The sequence below is a fragment of the Arachis hypogaea genome, chromosome 14, assembly GCF_003086295.3.
Source record: "Arachis hypogaea cultivar Tifrunner chromosome 14, arahy.Tifrunner.gnm2.J5K5, whole genome shotgun sequence".
NCBI classification, from domain to species: Eukaryota; Viridiplantae; Streptophyta; class Magnoliopsida; order Fabales; family Fabaceae; genus Arachis; species Arachis hypogaea.
Genome location: NC_092049.1, coordinates 100,310,171 through 100,331,615, shown reverse-complemented (window position 1 = coordinate 100,331,615; position 21,445 = coordinate 100,310,171). Strand labels below are relative to the sequence as shown.

Genomic DNA, 21,445 nt, shown 5'->3' with positions numbered 1-21,445 from the left:
GCCACCGTCGCTGATGGACGTTGTCACCGCGGGAGCTATCGGTCACCACTGGGGAGGTTGGAAACACCGCCGCTGTTCTTGGTGATCACTGCCATTGGTGTCACCGTCACTACTGGTATGACCACTGCTCCAGCATTTTGCTGCCACCATCAAAGGTAAGTTTGGCATGGCTTTTAAATTTTATTAAGATTATTATGTGAGTTTAGGATTTTTTATTAAACCGTTTATGAAATTATTGATTAAATTAGTGTAATGAAGTTTGTGATTACGATTTGGCATAATTTTTTTTTACTGTTTTTCAGATTTTTTGTGACTTTAAGATTTTGTTAGATATTTTACTAAATTGTTAACTAAATTATGGTAATGGAGTTTGTGGTTAAGGTTTAGTTTGTGGTTTTCAGTTTTCTCAGAAGTTGTTGTGAGTATAGTATTTTGTTATATACTTTATTACCAAATTATTGATTAAAATAAGATATTGCACACTACAAGGAAACACCTCTATTGCCACGCTTTTTGAGCTACTACGATGCTTTTGAAAAGGTCACTAATCACATATGCAAGTGTGGTGGTTGCTCTATCGCTACGCTTTTGGTAATCTATCGCCACGCTTTTTGTTGTCACGTTTTTTACAGATTGCCATGCTTAAAAGCGTGGCTGCAGAGAGAGATATGGCCACGCTTTCAAAGCGTGGCAATAGAGAGAGATATGACTAAAAGCGTGGCAATAGCCTTATCAAATAAAAAAAATCCTTTTTTGACTTTACCTTCATCGCTGCACAATATAAAATTTCAGTCATTTTTTATTACCAAACCTATAAATATAGTATGCAATTTTTATCACAAGACAAATCAAATAGTAATTAGTGACATATATAATTTTTGCTATAAATGTTTTATACGTTAAAAAACGAATACTCAAATACAAAACAAATCTCGAGTTCAAAACTCTGATTTCTCGACAAGCTTCTCAACCTGCGCATAAAAGCAAGCCCATTATTTATCAATATTTCAGCAACGGTTACCATTAAGACAACTGTCTTCAGTACTAGAATATGGGAGAAAATGTTAAATTCCAAAACTAAAAACTAAAGAAAAATACAGAAACAATACAACTTAAATCCTAAGTTCTTTGCTGTTCCTCCTTCCTCTAGCCCTCTCAAACCTCCTTCCCTTAGATCGTACATAAGGCTTGGTATGGCTATGAGGAACACCAAGAGCAGGACCAAATTATTTCACAACGTTCTTGGAGTTCTTTAGGCCTCTAAAAAGAACCTACATTCATACAACAATATATAAACCAAATTAACCATCTAAAATCTGATCACTTCCACATTTCCAAACTCATCCTATCATAATGCATAGTACCATTATAATTCACAAACGAATCTGTACTTGGTTTCATGTGATTCATTCAATCAAACGGTATAAATATTGTTTAAACCAGTTCATCTCAAATATCTATTGATAAGTTTATATATCATAGTCATAGACATCATTTGAAACTAGTAAGTGGATTATATATCTAATCTACACATATCGTGTTCTGTCCGAGAGGTGTCCTAAGTGCAAGCTAATCAAATGTCAAGCATTCACCACCAGCCATCTCTATTCTAGCATGTGCAGTCTCTATAAACCTGGGTGCAATAACCTTCAATGCAGGAACTTCATACATTCTGCTATCATCGGTTACAATTCCCATTACTACGGCTTTACCTTCTTGCATCGAAAAAACAAAGAATTCCTATCTTACCACTGAGAAAGATAAGAGAGGGAAAAACAAACCTTTTCCTTGATGACAGAGAAAGCGGAGGCCAGTTAACCTTGTTCATGAACAAGCGATTCAGTGTCACGGCATTGAAATTGCTGCCGGTCCTCCTTACAAGGAAGCGGTAAAGCTGATCATTTCACACCAAATCAAAACCGTCCAAATGCATATTTTGATAAAGAATAAATAAATCTCTAAAACAGATTAAAATTTGCACAATTTATAGTTAAAGGAGTTCTCTTAGTATAATGAAAAGAATAATCAAAGGTTATTCAATATTAGCATGGTAAAGAATAGCAGCATCATTGGAAACCTTGCAAATTACAAGCACTAAAGTATTACTAAAAAGCATAAAATATAACGTTATTAATCAGAACTTGGTACATATTAGAGCATGTGTTTGTTTCATATCCTGATCTGCAATCCAGAAATTAATGACTAGTAATGAGCTAAAATGGACACCATAAATTATGCATAGCAAATATAAGAACTCCTTGGGTGCAGTGTAGCAAACATCCACATGATTAAATAATCTTTCCAAAGAAGAAAAAAAGTTAACTATATGATGAAAATTTATCTAAGCAAGGAACACAAGCAGGGATTTATGGTTTTTAATAATTTTTAAATGATTACAAGCTCTATTCAAATCAAACATATAGCAGTTCAAGTGAAATAGCCCACTTTCCCAAAAAATGCCCAAAAATTAGCAAAGTTTAAGTATAAATAAACAAAAGTCTTTACCTAAAAATACACAATTGTGAATTTTACAAGCCTTGTGTTGAACTAGAAGTCATAGAAGGCCTTCCCCTTCTGCACTTCCAAACACTCTTGCCAAATAACTAAAGAAAGTGATAGAGAGGTAGAAGAGCAAGAAGAAAAGACTATAGAAGAAGCATGGCGTGGTTATAAAACCAAGAAAATTATACACTAGTTATTAAGAGCTTACTCACATATATATAACATTATTGTAATAAAAGGAAAAAAAGAGTTACTCATTAGTGAGGAACAGAAACACATACATGGGACGAATATGAGAAATAATTAATAACTATACTGCAATCGGGGGCGTTTGAGCTTCAATCATGATCTCCTCCTTCATTTTCCTTATAAACTCTTCAAACTTTCTGTTCATTTCATCTGGTTTTCCAATTATTCTTCCTTTGTTGCATCCTCAAGTTCAACTTTAACCGCTTCTCCTTTGCTATTAATTCCTTTCCCTTCTCCTCCTTCTTTATGTTCTTTTCCTTGCTCAGTTTCTGCTAACAAAAGTTCATAATCTTGATTAGCTAATAACAATTCTAATGATGACACTTGTTCATAATAACATTCTCCTTGCACTAGTGGTGCATCATAGAGTGATTTGCTGGTAAGAAAATCAAGAATGGCATTGCAGAGGAGGAACATGTACTTCCTTTGAAGGGTGCGAGTCAGCATGGAAAAGAGGAATGTGGAGAAGTAAGCATTCAAAGACTGTGGCAGTATGGAAAACTCTGAAGAATACCAAACAAACAAAGCAAACAAAGAAACTAACACAACATATTTTAATTAAGCACTGACATATTTTAATTAAAATCAGAACAAATCAACAATAATCAAAACATGTTTTAATTATGATAAAAACAAATCAGAACCAAATAAGGATAACAAAGCAACAATAATTAGAACATGTTTCAATTAAAATCAGAATAAATAAAAAAACAAATAAGGAGAACAAAGCAACAATAATCAGAACATATTTTAATTAAATTCAGAACAAATCAGATCCAAACATGGAGAACAAATCAACATTATATGTAATTAAAATAAAAACAAATCAAAACCAAACAAAGAGAACAAATCAACAATAATCAGAAGTTTAGGACAACAAATCAACCTTATAAATTATAATAACAAGTTCTGATCAAATCTAGAATTATAAATTATAATAACAAAGCTTAGACCTCAATCCTAGTTTAGAAAAAAAAAAAGTTCAGAAGTATTACCAAAACCAACACCGAGAAGAAGAAGAGTGGCTGAGCATTGGCTTGTGACCTTCCTCACCAAAAAAGTATCAAAGCCAAGGAGAAAAAGATGAGCAGCGTCAAGAAGAAAGGAGTAGGGGAAGAATAGGAGGAGCAACGCCGAGGAGAAGAGGAGTGGGAGCAGTGTAGTGCCCTTCACACTTTGCGGTGCTGTTGGTGGCATCGTGACTAAGGTTCTTCAGCGAGCAGTACGGCGCAGAAAAGCTGTGCAGTGCGGAAGCAGAGCAGCCGGTTCTAAGAAGCAGTCCAACAGAAGCAGAGCAGCATCGGTTCTGAGGAAAAACATAGTAAGGCCAGTGACAGTGGCCAGTGGGTGTTTGAATGGTGGCTAGTGGTGCCTCTGCGTGCCCTAATATTGGAAGAGACAGAGAGTGAGCCAGAGAGGAGACTGTGTGTCGTGATGTGGTCTATATCATAAAATTATTCAAATTAGGGGTTTATAGTGGGACAAGCGATGGTGGGAGTGCCGATGGAAGCATTGTGAGTGCCGGCGATGTTCTTTGTTCTTCAGGAGTTATTAATGTTTCGCCGTCAATGCAGGGGTTGTGAATGACGGAGGCATTGTTGGGAGTGAGAAAGTCTCGTAGCGTGTTTAGGGTTATTTAGCTTCAGGAGTTATTGGGTTTGAGAGAGTCTCGCGTTTAGGGTTATTAGTTTTCTTTTAAAAAAAACCTTCTGGCCATGCTTTTAAAGTGTGCCAAAAGAGTGACAGGAAATGGCTACGCTTTAAAAATGCTACTATATTGAAACCATGTTGCCACGCTTTCAAAACATCCGTGGTAGAAAAAAAAGATGGCCGTATCTCTAATCAATTGCCACCCTCATGAAAACATGGCTATTGATCCTTTTTGCCATGCTTTTGAAGAGTGGCAAGAAAAAACGTGGCCAAACCTCTAATTAATCGCCACCCTCATAAAAGAATGGCCATTGACCCCTTTTGGCCACGCTTTAAAAGCATGGTAAGAAAAAAGCGTGGCCACAGGCCTATTTTCTTGTAGTGGAGTTTGTGATTAGGATTTCTTATGTTATTCGACTTTGTGTAGTTTGTTGAATTAATTAGTTTTACGTTGTGAGTTTAATAAGTTTTCTTTTTCATTAGAACGATGCTACCACAACAGGACGGCGATCTTGAAGAAGAAGATGGGGTCGACCTAGACGATGAAGAGGAAGACGAGTTTGATGATCAGGAAACTACCTCGGAAGAGGAGGATGGTGAACCAGAGGAAGAAGATGATGAATTTGAATAGGATTAATGTAAATATAGTTCTATGATATGTATAATTCTTTATCAAACATTGAGAAAAACGTATTGTAATTAACATTGTTTTAGATATATCAATTACCATATATCATTCCATACTTTTACGTTGTTTGTTTGATATTTCACTTCAGATTTAAAGTACTGTTTCAATTATGTTTGTCATTAGGTCACGCTTTAAATAGACAAAAAATAATTATTTTTTAAAAAATAAAAATTTACTTCCATCGGCTTTACCGTCAAAATTTACCGACGATAACAGCCAATGAATTTCTTTTAAAAAAATTCTCCAAAAAAAGTTCCATTGGAATTACCATAGAATTTAATCTGCCCATAAAATGGCACAAATATGTGCAACATGGTGCCAACGTTACCACAGATTAATCCGACGGTAACTTTCTAAAGACTTTGTCATCCTACCTCTATATTTTGTCGCTAATTCTGACAAAAATTAATGTCGGACTATCAAAAATCCGACAGTAAGCATTTTCCGGCAAGATTTATACCGCCCCATTTATTCCGTCGATAAACTTGGTACCGTCAGATTTATCTAGAAAATCTGCCGACAAATCCGACGGTATTCGGCGAATTTTTTGTAGTGTCTTAGTTGTAGTAGTTGAAATTGGAAGAGTTAATACCATTGAATCAAACGATCAATCAAATGAATATGTTAAAGACTTTCTTGTCTTCATTAACCCTTGACATAACTCAGAGATTGTGCACAAATTTCTCAATTCAGCATGAGTAGGAACATCAAGTTCATAATATTGAGCTTGTATTCTGATGTGAAATTTTTTCTAGTCATTGAAGTCATATGGATAAAACCGTTCTACTAATTCACATACTTTGTCGACATTGAAGAACTTATAATTATCTTTAGGATCTAAAGTTGAAATTAAAGTAAGCACCTCCACCATATTATCATTGAATCTTCTATTAAACTCTTACAATTGTGTGTCAATTATTGTAGCAAGAAATAAATTAACATGACAATGATGATCCACTGAAATCTGATAAACAATTTTATGAGTTCAACCTCTTCTAGGAATATTTAATGCATTCATATTAAGAACTTCGATTTCATGATTTTCACAAAAAATATAACTTCTTTTATGAAAGCCTCCCAACCTGATTCACTCATTCTTTGGATTAACGTCTTGGTAGTAGAAATCAGAGATAAAGCATTCAATATGTGTTGATTTTTTTGTTGCAAAGCTTGGAAAAGATCATAACTAACTTCTAAAATATTTCTCATCAAATGCAAAATAAAGACAAATTCAAAAGATGTAGTAGCATCATAAACAGCATTAGCATTACCGAGAGTGGAGAAATTACCTTCATCGGTGTATTTTTCAAGAACTTCACAAGTATCATCAAACATGCATAGCAAGCTACGTACGTACAGAATTTAAATGAGACCCCATCTAGTATCTTCAACTTTTTACAAAGTACCAATTTGATTAAGTCCACTACCTGTCACAATCTTATCATTGGCAATTGAGTTTGCAACATTATTTGCTTGAGCAACTCTTAATTGATCATGACATTTGGGAGAAACAGTCACAATATTAACAATTCACTACAACAAATAAGGATTTTCGCAACGGTTGAAAATCGTTGCCCTAGACTAAAAAACCGTTCTTAAAATTTTAGACAACGCTTTGACAATGGTTTTTAACCTGTGGTATATGTGCCGTTACCAATGCTAATAGACAATGGTTTTTTACCTAAAGCAACGACAACAAAAAAACCATTGCCCTTGTTACTGACATAGACAACGGTTTTGACAATAATTTTTAAAAAATGGTTTAGAATAGTAACTGGATAGGCAACCACTTTTCGCTATTGTAGCTTTGTTACTAATGAAAATAATGGTTTTTAAACCGTTGCCTTTGGTTGATAACTTTAAGAACGATTTATGAGCCGTTGTTTTTTGTGTTATTTTTTTTACAACAATTTTAATATCATTACTATTTTATAGTTACTTTTGACAATAATTTTTTATAATTATATATTTCTTTTATTTTCAATAATTTTTTCATATTGCATTGAAATATGTATTTCAACTATTTTTTTAAAATAATAATAAATTATTATAAAATGCATTAAGTCCAAGTAACATATATATAAACACTATCATAAATAACACATATAACTTAATATAACAAATAAATAGCTATAATTTAATATTTTGAGAAGTTTAATAAACCCCCTAGTTCATAATGTTATGCTTAAAGAGAGAATAAGCTAATTATATATTATTATAAATATTAAAAATTAAAATACATGTGATTATATATATATATATATATATATATATATATATATATATATATATATATATATATATATATATAGTTTCTTAACATCAATAATCCATAATATCAAAACAGGAAAACAAATAGTCATAAAAAATTATCAATGACTTCATAAAATCCCTAGCATTGGTTTTTTTTAAAAGCTAAGTTTATTTTCTGAAATTCATATTGAATTATTAATCAATTTATTTATTAAAAAGCATTTAAAAAATATTAAAAAGAAACATATTAACTTGATTTCAAAAGTTTTATTTTATATTAGTATCATCAATGAACTAAAAATAATTTATTTAAATTATACCGGTCACAAGTAATGAAACAAACATAAAAATTTAAGCAAGCAAACTAAAAGTATATTCAAGAAAACCAAAAACTCGGCCCAGTACAAAAAGAAATTGTGATATGTCCAAAAAAATGAACCCGTTACAAAAAATTATAACATTGATTACCAACTTACTACTCAAAAGTAAAACATAATTAACCAAGTTGGGTTGGTCTAATGATTAGCTCCTTAGTCTTGTTTAAGCAAGTGTCGGAAGTTCGAATCTTACCTTATGCATACGGATATAGATACGGTAAATAATGCAACGCTCTTGGGAAACAGAACCCACCCAGTTTCTTTATCGCGCCACTGCTCTCCTCTTCTTCGATCGCGCGATTTCTTTTCTTTTTCACTCCTCACTTTCTTCTCTTCTCCGCACAGCACTTCACTTCACTCTGCTCTTCAATCACACCATTACTCCTTACTCCTCACTTTCTTCTCTTCTTCGTGCAGCGCTTCATTCTACTTTTCTTAGCGTCGTTTACTTTTCTCTTCTTAGTGAGTTATTTTGAATGCATTACTTTGATTTTTTTTTGTTTTTCTTAAGTTAAGGTTTTGATTCTATTTTTATTGGCCAGATTAAGAAAGTTGCTATTTGTTGAAGTAAAATCAGAATTCAAATTAGGAATTCAATGAAATCCACAAGTTTAAATGATGAGGTTTAATTCCTTATTTAATTTTGAGTATTTTTTATTTGTTACTTTTTTTTATTTGTTAATTATAAGGTTTTTAATTTTTCATCTTGAAAATGCTATCAGTAATCAAACATCTTTCAACTTGTTTTTAATAGTGAGAAGTCTGGTTTGGTTGAGAGTACTGATGGTGTTATTTTGATTTCAGTCTCAAGCCTCAAGAGGTTGGTATTGGAAACTATTGCCTTTGGATCTTTCCTTTTGGAGACAGAAGATTATATCGGTAATGTATATAAGCTTATGGATGATTAAGTAGGGTAATGCAAAGGTTGCAAATAAATTCCCCTTTTGTTGGGTGAATTCTACTTGTGTATGTATATAGTGAGATTTTTGTTGTTACCTTTTGAGTGTTTTGGTTTATGTTTATCTTTATATATCGTATAGAGATAATACACGTTTACTCTACATATTGTGTAATTTTTAATGCTTGAGCTTTTGAAGTTTATGTAAGTTGATAGAGATTTCAAATAAAGATAAAATTATTCGCTATATATACATTTGCTGTTGAATATTTTTCAAGCTCCTTATATGATATCTATGATAATATTCTTACATAAAACTTTTTTTTTGTAGACTTTATTTATAAAACCCGGTTAATTAATATATAATTAGCCCACAAATTAGAATTTATTCTAAAAAATTAAAAATATAATTTTTATCGTTTAATATGATAGAGAAAATTAAAACGAGAATTTTGACACTTATTTTAAAGAATTTGGCCTAAGATTGGGCTGAATGGACCGAACCGGGCGAACCTGGCCCATATTAGGCCTAAGGCCGAACCCATCTCAGCCCAAGACACTTAAAGAACACCCTCTCTCCTCTCTTAATCATCAAACATGCTGCAAGTGCAGCAAGAAAGGAAGATCACTCTTCCAAAGACATAAACCTAGCTTGATCTTTAAATCCTTGGGTAAGGTAAGAGATCTCAAACCCTAGTGAAATTTTTGAATTTAGGCATTTGGGTATTGAGTTGCTATGTTTGGATGTGATATTGTGGTTTAGGTAGTGTGTATGTGTATGTTGGGACTTGGTTGAGGTCTTGGAAAGCTTGGAATAAGCTTTTGGTGCTGAAAATCTTTTCTTGGAGGTGTCAAAGCCTTGAGAGCTTGTGAAAAAGTAAAATTGGAAGTGTTCCGGGTTGAGCGGGGAATCGGCCAAGGTACGGTTTCGGTTTTCTGTATCTAAAATATAATGTAATGTGAAAACTTAGGCTATTGACCCTGCTTTCAACAAATACGATTTTTTTTTTGTTTTTAAAACCGAATTTCAAAACTTCTAAGCCTCCTTTTCATCCTTTAAGTCCTAAATCTTAATATTATGCTTAGAAGTGAGAAGAAACTAGGGAATGTGGTAACTTGTGGATGAAGTAAGGAGAGAATTAGCGATGAATGATGAGTAATGATGATTGTATGAGTTGCTGAGTATGATGGTGGAATTGTCGTGTGTGTTGTGAGCCGGATGGCTGTGATAAACATTGAGTTATGACTGGGCATGTATATGTGTATGATTAATGATTAAATGATTATGATTGATTGAGGAAGCTTGAACATGTGGCGAGTATGCCGGGGTTGCCTATATGATTAATGAATGAATGTGGTAAATGAATTATGATGGAAAGTGTTGGATATTAGTATGCTTGTGTTTTCTCTCTAGTTGTAAGGGTAACAGGGCACCGATACTCTCTAATGGTGACAGGGCATAGATACCCTCTAATGGTGATAGGGCACGGATTTCCTCTAATGGTAATAAGGCGCAACAGAGAGACTGTACCTGGGTTAGCTACCGGACACGTCAGGTTGGCTTGATAATCGACAGATGAGACTCATCAGCCACTAGGACAAGCATGCATCATATGCATTTATATTTGTTTGGTGTGATTTGTTTGGAATGCCTAATTGACTGCATAAATACTTGCTACTTGTTGAACTGCTGTATCTACTTCCTATTCGTGATTTCCTTACTTGATATAATTGTGTTTGCAATATAAAATTACTGGTGGCGGTTGGGGGTGGGGGGGTTTGGAGGAGTTGGAAAGGGGAGTTTTAGTTAGACTGAAGATCTTTAGTTAGTTGCCTATTTTTATTTCTCATGGTTTAGTTGTGTTTATAAGCTTTAATTATAACTTGGGAGTTCTATGATTGCCTTCGGCTTTCCCAGGACATTATATGTTAGATATTTGGGCACTGTTACTATCCTGAGAACCTCTGGTTCTCACCCATGCAGATTTTGTGATTTTCAGATGCAAGACGTGAGGCTCCTCGCTGAGGCATGCTAGAGACTTCTGTTTTAGCGAAGATCCTTAGCTCTCGAGACTTTATTTTGGTTTTATGTACTTACTTAGATACTTATTATCTCCATTGTATATATCATATTTTGACTCATCTTAGAGGTTATTTTGGAGACTCAGGTTTTGTAACTCTGTATTTTGGGCTTTCTTTTGGGTTGTTCCTATATATCTATACATGTAGAACTATATGCTCGGACCGGTTACCTTAGCGAATTGAGTCCTGGGCTTTGCTAGCTGTTTCATGGCACTCTGTTGTACATATATCCGTGTTGGCTTACTTTATCTACTTCGTTTATATTATCGATCGGAGTGTTGCATTTTTTTAATTTAACGATTTTATTTTACCCCTTTTCCTTCAAAGGCTCCTAGTTATAAACATTTTTACGCTATTATATATACTAAATTTTATTTTTAGAGGTCGTAATACCTCTCCAACTCTATTTTATGACTTAAGCATAGGGCTCTGTGTGGTAGGGTGTTATATTATTTATAGAAAAGATTATTGGATTGTTTGTACATAACAAAAATTTAGCTGAAAGAGTCAACAAGTGTTCATGAAAGTTAGTTACAACTGGAATAAATTTATTTTGGAAGAACATGATTTTTATTTTTTGTGTAATAGATTTGTTACAAGTTGCAATGCAGCTCTTGCATTTTACCCTTGTTTAATTTTGATTTTACATATGACTAGTGTTTTTACACTCAATATTCCTTTCTTATGAAATTATTATTTTTATTATCTGAGATTCTAAATTATTATTAGTTCATTCATGGAAATAGCAAGCTCTTCATTTATGGTATAATTAGATTATAATCAAACATGCTATAATTATGTTTTAAAATTTGAGTATAATCAAACTCATTTAACATAATAATTAAACTTAGTATAATATGATAATTTTTAAGACTAATAACTTTAATATGTAAAGAATTCAACAACAAAGTCGTCACTAATATAAGAATCAAATTCAATATATAGTTATGCTCTTATCATAATCAACTGATATTACAATCTAAAATTTTTACAAAATTTAATGCTTTTAGCTAGATTTTAAAATACCAAGACAAAACTCCAGATCCCATGAAGCCAGAGCTCTCAAATGAAAGGCTATTTTCTAGCATAAACCTCATAGATTCTTGAAGGGCATTGATAATATTTGATGGCAGTGCGCCAATCACCAAGTTGCTATCAACTGAGACATGGTCCATAGTTGGATTATTCAAGGAGGATATTAGTGTAATCTTTTGCATAATTGAAAAGCATATTAGTTAGTTTCCTATCACATGACTTAAGAGCCTTTATACAGGCTGTGAATTGTGGCTTCACAAGGACAATATTTGTATTGACTTGTTGCGAGGAATCGACTATTTGAGGTATGGGCTTTTTCTTAAAAGTATTTTATTATCAAGAATTGTTACAAGTCGATATTGCCATGAAAAGTATATTTTTATGATTACGTGAATCTTATGTATTAAACTGAGTTCCTCTGAATGATTGAAATTATTTGCCTGGTTAATTTATTGATTATTTGAGAAGCTTGAGTATTCTGGTTTGTTGGTTGACTTTGTTGAAGTAGTTGTTTGATTTATCTGAAATAATTTTGAGAATTAGATATAATTTGAGATATTGGAATTGGTTTGGTTTGATTTATCAAAAATGATTTTGAGAATTTGGAAATGATTTGATATTGGAATTGGTCTGATTTTGGAAATGGTTGAGAAGAGTTTGAGAACTGGTTCGGTTGGGACTCGAGAAGGGTGGAAAAGTCTGAGTTTTAGAAGAGGTGCTGCCAAAGTTTTTATAAGAATTTAAGTGAAATTTAATAATGAGAATTTAACTATTTTGGGTTTTGATTAATAATGAAAAGAAGTTGACGTTGATTTATTCAATTGAAGCATTCTGTTTTGAAGAGTTTCGGGAGTTTTGGTTTTGGTTTTGAAAACGGGTTAGAAGTTTTGGCTAAAGGAAAATGAGTTTGGTTTGATTAATTTTATCAAAAGAGATATGTCTTAAGTACTCTTAAAGATTTTATAGTAATTAAAGTAATGGATTTGAGGATAAATACTTTTGGGGTGTTCAATTAAGATTTTCAATTTTTACATAGTATGGCTTTGAACCTTGTTGAAAAAGTTTTAGAGTTTAAAATGGTATTGAAATTGGTTTGGATATTTTAGTTTAAATGATTTGGTTTAAATAAAAAATGAGTTTTGTGATTTTGTTAATTCATGAATTTGGTTTATGATTTAACTTATTTAATTTTGAGATGGTGGTTGGAGACCATGAGGATACTTTAAATTGAGATTTTATATCTTGGAAAAGTTTTGTAAGTTTGTTTAAAAAAATGAGATTAGTAGTCGTTCCCCTAAAGTCTAATGGCCTTGCTGAGGGGTTTAGCTAATAAATGTTTTTCTTTTGTCTTTTGAACGAAGTTTGATCTTGAAATGGTTTGAAGTAGTTTGAAAATTTTCAATTAGGTGAGAATTGAGTTTTTAAAGAAGAATCGGTTTATTTTAAGTGAAATTGTTTTGAAGATTTTGGAAAATGTTACAAAGAGGTGGTATTGGATTTAAAGGAAAAAGAAATTTGAGATTTGAGCTCCCTGGATAGATGCATGGGTGTAGTTCGCCCCACTTGCTCTGGGTTGATATGATTTAAGACTCCCTGGGAAGATGAAGTGGTTCGCCCCACTTGCTCTGGGTTGAGATTTCAGACTTTGTTGACCCTCCGTCACAAGATATGGCTGGTCCAGATGATTCCTCCAAGGGAAGTGAATACCTCTTGGGGATGCACATACCGAGGGACTGTCCAAGGTTTGTTATCAGACATGTCGCGTTAGGCTGTATAATCGACAGATGAGCTCATTGGGCATAGGGAAGGCATGCATCATTTGCATCTATGTGACATTGTTTGGATGTTCATATTGTATTTGGTTTGCCTATGTGAATATTTCTGTTTAACTGATAATTGCCATACCTGCTATAATTTCTCTTGATTGTATTTGAACTTCATTACTTGTGATTGTGACTAGTTGGTTTGGACTATAGTGGTTTGAGTGATGATTTGATTTTGTGCTGGGCCGGAGGCCGTCATATGATTATGCTTTGGACCGGAGGCTATGATTTGATTTTGTGTTGGGCCGGATGCCGTGATTGGATGAATTAGTGGTAAGTTTAGTTAGTATTGTCCTTTTGGTATGTAGTGAAATCCTTTGGATATTATGTTTGATTGGCTTTTATAAATTTTAAAATATGAGTTTGGATTTTTTGGTAATTAACCGCTTGTTTTCAAAAAGATTCATAAGATGAACGATGATCATTGATTTTGAAATTCATTCTTCTTTTGTACGTATCCTAGTATGACAATTCTTAAACCCTCTACTGAGAACCTGCGAGGACGATGTTCTTACCTCCTACAGACTTTTCTTTTTCAGGATGGATGAGGAATCTTATAAGTTTTGCTGAGTTCTTAGCTGCACTATTTTTGTTTGGATATATTAGTTATATTTTTCCCTCACCTTTGTTATTGTTATGTTTCTATAAAGAGGGATATGAATTGTAATAATATGTATGTTTATAATATTTGTAATTAACTTGAATGAGAAGTCTCATATGTTTATGTGTGTGTGTGCGTGTGTACGTGTGTGCGTGTGTGCGTGTGTGCGTGTGTGTGCGTGTGTGTGTGCGTTTGTGTGTTTGATGCATGTTTGTAAAAAGTGAAAAAAGAACTTTCGATTTTTCGAAGAAAGCAGCGATACGATTTTTTTAGAGTTAAAGGCTCCTTATTAATAAGTATATTTAAAGTCGTCGTAATACTCTTAGCTATCAGAGTGGCGCTGCTGGATGCGTGACATTCTGGTAGTAACGGTGTTACATTATGGTATCAGAGCTGTCTTTCCTGTAGAGCCTGAGGAATGGATTGACTATGCTTTAATTGCATACTCTGAGCGTCTGTCATGTGGTAGGTCTTTAACAGAAGAATTAATGTCGGTTCAGAATTTCACAAAATAATTCCGTTGTAAGTATAGTCCAAACTAACAAATAACTCTCAATCAAAGTTTAATTTTGTTTGTCACAAATGCAAACAAATAAAAACCAAGAGTATTAGATCTTGGATCGTCTCTCAAAGAAATTGCAGTGAGATGCGCGTGTTATGGGTCATGAGATATTTTTAGGGTTTTGGATGATAACAAACAAGAAATTAAATTGCAAGAAAGCAAAATTAACAAATGCTAAAAAGGCTTCTTGGCTAGGATTAAGAATCAAGAAGTTCTATTCTTGTCATTAATCTAAACATAACAATTATCAAGAGTAATCCTATTACGTTATCTCCAACATCAGAAGAAGGTCAAGTAGGCATAATTAATTTCAATTCACAAATCATAACCACTTTACTAATTGAGCTTAGTAAGAGGTTAACGTTAGTGAATACAAGATCAACTAACAACTCTAGATTATCAATCCAAATTGGACAGTAATGACTCAATATCACCTAATTCCTCAATCACAAGCCAAGAATGAAAAAATCTACTCTAAAACTAATCCAAGCATTTTATCAAATACCTAGAGTGCATAAACATAAAGTATCATAAATTGTAAGAATTAATAAAATCTATAGCTACCAAATGTAAGAAATTAATAACAACAACTCAATTAAGCATCAAGAAAACATAAAAATAAAACTAAAAGTATAAGAAAATAGGAAAATTAAGACACTAGAATAAGAAAATATAAAAAAACTACACTAGAACAAGATCAAAATCTAAAATTAAAGAGAAACTAAACTATGAATCCCAAAACATAATGTAAAAATAAAACTAACACTACTTGGTTCATTCTCTCTTCAACTCTTGGTTCAATAGCATCAGAAATGAGTTGAATTGGGCCCAAAATACTCCAAAAATCGCCCCTCATGTGTTTCTTTAATGAAGCACATTTTTGGTGTCTCGCGTACACAAAATTTGACTACGTACGTGGATTTCTTAACTCAATGTCCACTATAGACATATGCAGATAGTTTTGAAACCTTGGATGTTAGCTTTCTAATGCCACTAGAATTGCCTCATTCGGAGCTCTATAGCTCAAGTTATAATCACTTTAGTGCAAAGAGATCAGGATTGACAACTCTACAAATCCTTCACTTCTTCATGAATTCCTCACTTTTGCATGATTTTTCTTCATCCTTCCAAGCCATCCTTGCCTTCTAAAACTTAAATCACTTAAACAAATACATCAAGGCATCAAATGGAATAAAGATGGATTAAATTTGATAATTTAAAGGCGTAAAAAGCATATTTTTCACAATCAAGCACACTTAGGAGAAGTTCACAAAACTATGCTATTTCAATGAATAAATATAAGATAATTTGATAAATTTCACTCTTTTCTAACCAAAATTCATCATAAAATATGGGTTTATCAGTCTTGTCCAGATGACGAGAGTTACATTTTTAGGCACATGACTGTCCATTGATTAATGCCATTAGTCTATCATTGCATACTTCAAAGTATTAAGTTTGGTCAGCTTAACAATAATGGTTTATGTATATGAGAGCACTAACAGGTTATCATAGGCGAAATAGAAGTAATAGGTTACGCATATCGCGGGTTTTGGGAATGTTAAAGGTTGCTTCTCGAGTTTACTCGGTTATGTATCTAATTTTTTTCATGGTTCACCTTGACATCCTTGTTGAGATTTCTTCCTTGGAAAGTAAATTGATTCTTTTCCAACCCTGTTCATTGTTCGTATGTATTCTCATTGATCTTAACTATATATGTTTGCTTAAATTCCTTAAGATATATGCTTTTCTTGAGATGTGGTTTAGTTGTTTTTCTTCATGTCTTGCATCTTATGTATATCTCTATCTGACTGTATCATTGGTACCTTATTGAAGTTCTTGTTTCGAATCTTAATTGAAAAAGATTTAATTTGATATGTTCCCTACTTGATTGTATTCTTAACCATTCTCTTGAATTTCGGTGAACCCCGTCTGTGATTTTTGTTTTTCTCTTCCTCAGTTTTATATCTTTTTTAGTAGTTCGAGATTTGTTTTAGTGTCATGTGTGACCTTTAGATATATCAAGCGATACATTAGTTCTTTACAACACGTTTCATGGACACGAAAGGAGAAGCTTGTAAGTGCACGATGTCATAAGAAGTTGGGGAGTTTTGATTAACGCAAAAGGGGTCTTATTGAAGTTTAGGAAGTTGAAGCTCTAGAGTTGGTATGAGATCAGTATGCGGATGTTAAGCACGTCGTATTAACCTCAACCTATTTGTAACCTTTTGCCACACTATAATACCACCGCATGTTTAAGCCATGTAATCTTTACATCAGCCTATCTTGTAGCTTCTGCTTTGCACCACACTTTTCCATTATATTTATGCCAAAGGTTTTTGCTTTCTCCTAATGTGTTCAAAAGTGAAGATAATGTGAATCTCTTTTGTTTTGCACAAATTTTTGAGGACGAAAATTTTTATAAGTGGGGTAGGATGTAAGACCCCAAATTTTCAAAAATTAAATGATAAGTTATTTTACTATTTATTATATTTACTCAAGATTATATTTTCATAAATTCTTATATATAAATCGGGAAATTTCTTATTATAATTTGAGTTTTAGTAATTGAAAAAAATGAGAAATTTATATACTATATTTTGATTATTTAGATTTTGAACCTTATTTATGATTTGAAAGGAAATTAATTTGATTATCTCTAATTCTTGAATTAGAGTATTTATTTGAAAATAATTTATAAATTTCTAAATAAATAATATTTTATATATAATTATTGTGGAATTAAGATTAGTTTTCAATTACTATATTATCCGTAAAATTATTAAAAATACCTATTTTACCCAAACCCTAACTCTAAAAACGCAAACACACACGGACACCCCTTCACGCATCTCTTTCCGCCGTTACCCCTCATACCCATGAAACAAAAGAGAACGAAAAGAGATAAAGAGATGTGAGATGGAGAAGAGGAAGAAGAGTGAGCCGAGGGGAGGGGTTGTTGCTGCCGCCACCTTTGGGCTACTATGCCGCCGTCGGGGAAGGAGTCTGCCATCATCACGCTCGCTGCCACAGTTGAGTTTCCTACCATTACCGCCGAAGTGAGAGAGATCCAGAGGAAGGAGAGAGAAACACGATGCAATAGAGAAAGGAGGATCCATTTGTGTTCGTGCTGCCATGCACCATTGTTGTAGTTCTACCATTTTGCGGTTGAGCTACGCCTTGTCATCGACCCTAGAGCCATTGCTGCCATGCCATCATCGCAGCTATGGATATGCTCTGTCATTAAACTGAGCTAAGGAAGAAGAGACAGAAGACAACGACAAAGGAAGGGGGACTACTTCTACTGCTGTCGTGCCATGAACACCGTCGCGGTGGTTGCCGTTGCCGCTGCCTGGATCGTTGTGGTGGCTGCCGTTGTTGCCTGAAGGGGGGAGAATGCACACAATGCAAACTGAAAGAAGAAGAACTTGCCAAGGAAGGAGAAGACTGAGTTGCCACGCCTCTGTTGCTGGAAAATGGCACTTTAGCTGTCAGAACCATTGCTGGACCTATTGCTGTTCGATTCAATCGTTCTTCCTTTGTTATGGTAAGTGTTTTCGTTTCAAAATCCTTGAAAATTAGTATTATGTTATGTTTGGTTAGAGATTCTGATGTTTTGGTAACGTAGGGTCGAATTCCAGTTATTGCAGGTTGCAATTGAACCTGCCGCTACTGCGGGTCGGGAGGAAAAGGGATATTTGCTTGTTTTTATAGCTTTTGAGTTTTAACTATTCGAGGTAGGGACTTTTTCTTAAAAGCATTTTATTATCAAAAATTGTTACACGTCGATATTGTCATGAAAATATATATTTTTATAATTATGTGAGTATTTTGGATTGAACTGAGTTGCTCTGGATGATTGAAATTGTTTGCCTGTTTAATTTATTGATTATTTGAGAAGAATGGGTATTCTAGTTTGTTGGTTGACTTTGTTCAAATGGTTTTGTTTGATTCATCAGAAATGATTTTGAGAATTAGAAAATATTTGAGATATTGGAATTGATTTAGTTTGATTTATCAAAAATTATTTCAAGAATTTGGAAATGATTTGATATTGGAATTGGTCTGATTTTGGAAATGATTGAGAAGAGTTTGAGAACTAGTTTGGTTGGGACGTGAAAAGGGTGGCAAAGTCCGAGTTTTAGGGGAGGTGCTGCTAAAATTTTTATAAGCATTTAATTGAAATCTAATAATGAGAATTTAAGGGACTATTTTGGATTTTGATTAATATTGAAAAGAAGTTGAAGTTGATTTATTCAATTGAAGCATTCTATTTTGAAGAGTTTCAGGAGTTTTGGTTTTGGTTTTGAAAATAGGTTGGAAGTTTTGGCTAAATAAAAATGAGTTTAGTTTGATTAATTTTATCAAAAGAGATATGTCTTGAGTACTTTTAAAGATTTTAGAGTAACTAAAGTAATGGATTTGAGGATAAATTCTTTTGGAGTGTTCAATTAAGATTTTCAATTTTTACTCGGTATGGCTTTGAACCTTGGTGAAAAAGTTTTAGCTGTGTTGTTTTTCTTTGGATATATTAGTTATAGTTTTTTCCTCACCTTTGTTATTATTGTGTTTCTGTAAAGAGGGATATGAATTATAATGATATGTATGTTTATAATATTTGTAAGTTACTTGAATGAGAAGTCTTGTATATATATATATATATATATATATATATATATATATATATATATGAAGATTGTGATTGAATTTGTTTATATATGCATGTTTGTAAAAGGTGAAAAAAAAATTTTGATTTTTCAAAGAAAACAGCGATACCGGTTTTTTTGAGAGTTAAAGGCTCCTATTTTATTAATAAGTATATTTAAAGTCAACGTAATACTCCTTACTATCAAAGTGGCGCAATCAAAAGCATGACATTTTGGTAGTAATGGTGTTACACCCCTGTGCACACGCACACATTAGAAAGTTTCTGGTGTGCTGTAGAATCTGAAATTTTCAGTTTTCGACACCGATTTTCAAACATTCATAATGTTTTCTACAAAATTCATTTTTCCTTCGTTCTTGGACGGTCTTAAAGTACTCTTCCGCAACTTTAATTCAAGGTAAAGTTTAATCAATTTCAAGCTTCGGTCACCAAGGTATGGCCCATCTAAGTTGGCCAAAAACCACTTTTTACACAAAATTCTCTGTAACTCAATTCTACAAATTCTCAAATTTACCTCTTTCAAAACCAACATAACCTAATTCCTAGGCACCCTCTGTAACACCCTACCAACAAAGCTTTATGCCGAGGTCGTAAATCAAAGGTGGTAAGGTGTCACTATCTCTAAAAAAAATACGTACGTAGATATATATGAAGAATAGTTTTACTAGGATCCTTGAAAGAAAAGATGAACAAAGTAAAACCGACAATGCGTCACACTCGAAAAGCATTAAGATATATGACTTATACAGAAAACCAAAGAGAGAAATATATATATATATATATATATATATATATATATATATATATATATATATATTCTAAAACAAAGATACATAATCAAGCTCTAGACTCGACTTGCGAAGCAAAGGCCGACCAAGGAATATATTTACATATATACAACCCAAAATGTTTCCCAAAAGACAAAATATAAATCCTGTTTCTTCGAGTCAACCTCTAGGAGGGACAAAATAAAAATGTATACAAAGTGGAGAATATATATATACATATATATAAACTAGATACACAATAAAAGTCCCCAAAATGTAGATCTTCGCTTCCAGAGAGTCTCCAGCATGCTCAGTGAGGTGTCTCTCGTCCTGCATCTGAAAAATAACAAATACGTATGGTATGAGAATCGGAGGTTCTCAGTATGGTAATAGTGCCCAATAGATAAGATATAAGGATTCGTGAAGCCGAAGGCAATCCTACACTTCTACAATCCAGATCAAAGCCTAGAGTTCTTACTAACTAGAATATGATAAATCTACCTAGGAATTCTAATCTATCTCCTCAGCTTCAGCTCTCTACAACCTCCCAATCTCCAAGTGATACAACCCTCATCTCTCCTCTTCCACCTGAGGGATCTCTCAAGTTTAAACACATATAAAGCATGCAAGTAAAACACAATTAAGATAACTGATGTGTGGAAAATGATCCAACACAAAACTCACCGGCAAGTGTACCGGGTCGCATCAAGTAATAATAACTCACGTGAGTGAGGTCGATCCCACAAGGATTGAAGGATTTAGCAATTTTAGTTTAGTGGTTGATTTAGTCAAGCGAACAAGAGTTGATTTGAGTGATTTATATTTGACAGAAGCTAAATTGCATGAATCGTAAAAGGAGAGGGGTAATTGACTGTAAATTTAAGGACAAAGAAAGTAAAGGAGCTGAATCTTAAAGTGCAAGTAATGTAAATTGCAGAAACTTAGATTGCAAGAAATGTAAAAGAAGCTGAAGCTTAAAGGGCAAGAAATGTAAATTGCTTGAATTATAAAAGGAATTGGGAATTGGGATTGCGAAAATTAAACAAGAGAAAGTAAAATTGCAATGAACAGAAGAATAAAGGATGAATTAAACTGAAATAAATCTCAAACAGAAAATTAATTTGGCTTGAAGAAGCTTCAGCAGATGAACAGAAAGGAAATTTCAGATCTCAGGGGTCAAGAGACTAGAAATCCAAGTTTAGATCTCACTGCCTTCCTTGATCCAATTCAGAAATCAATTGCAAGTGAATGTAAAATCAAACAGTAGAAGAAATAAATTCAAATCTCAATTT

At 33.2% G+C, this 21,445-nt stretch overlaps 1 non-coding gene and 1 pseudogene across 1 annotated transcript; both read right to left on the bottom strand.

Moving 5' to 3' along the window:
• Positions 1–1,112: 1,112 nt before the first annotated feature.
• LOC112742808 (large ribosomal subunit protein eL18-like) lies at positions 1,113–2,896 on the bottom strand (annotated as a pseudogene).
• LOC112746376 (small nucleolar RNA snoR53Y) lies at positions 1,998–2,077 on the bottom strand. Its single transcript, XR_003174265.1, has one exon. It is a non-coding gene; the product is annotated as a small nucleolar RNA snoR53Y (small nucleolar RNA).
• Positions 2,897–21,445: the final 18,549 nt, after the last annotated feature.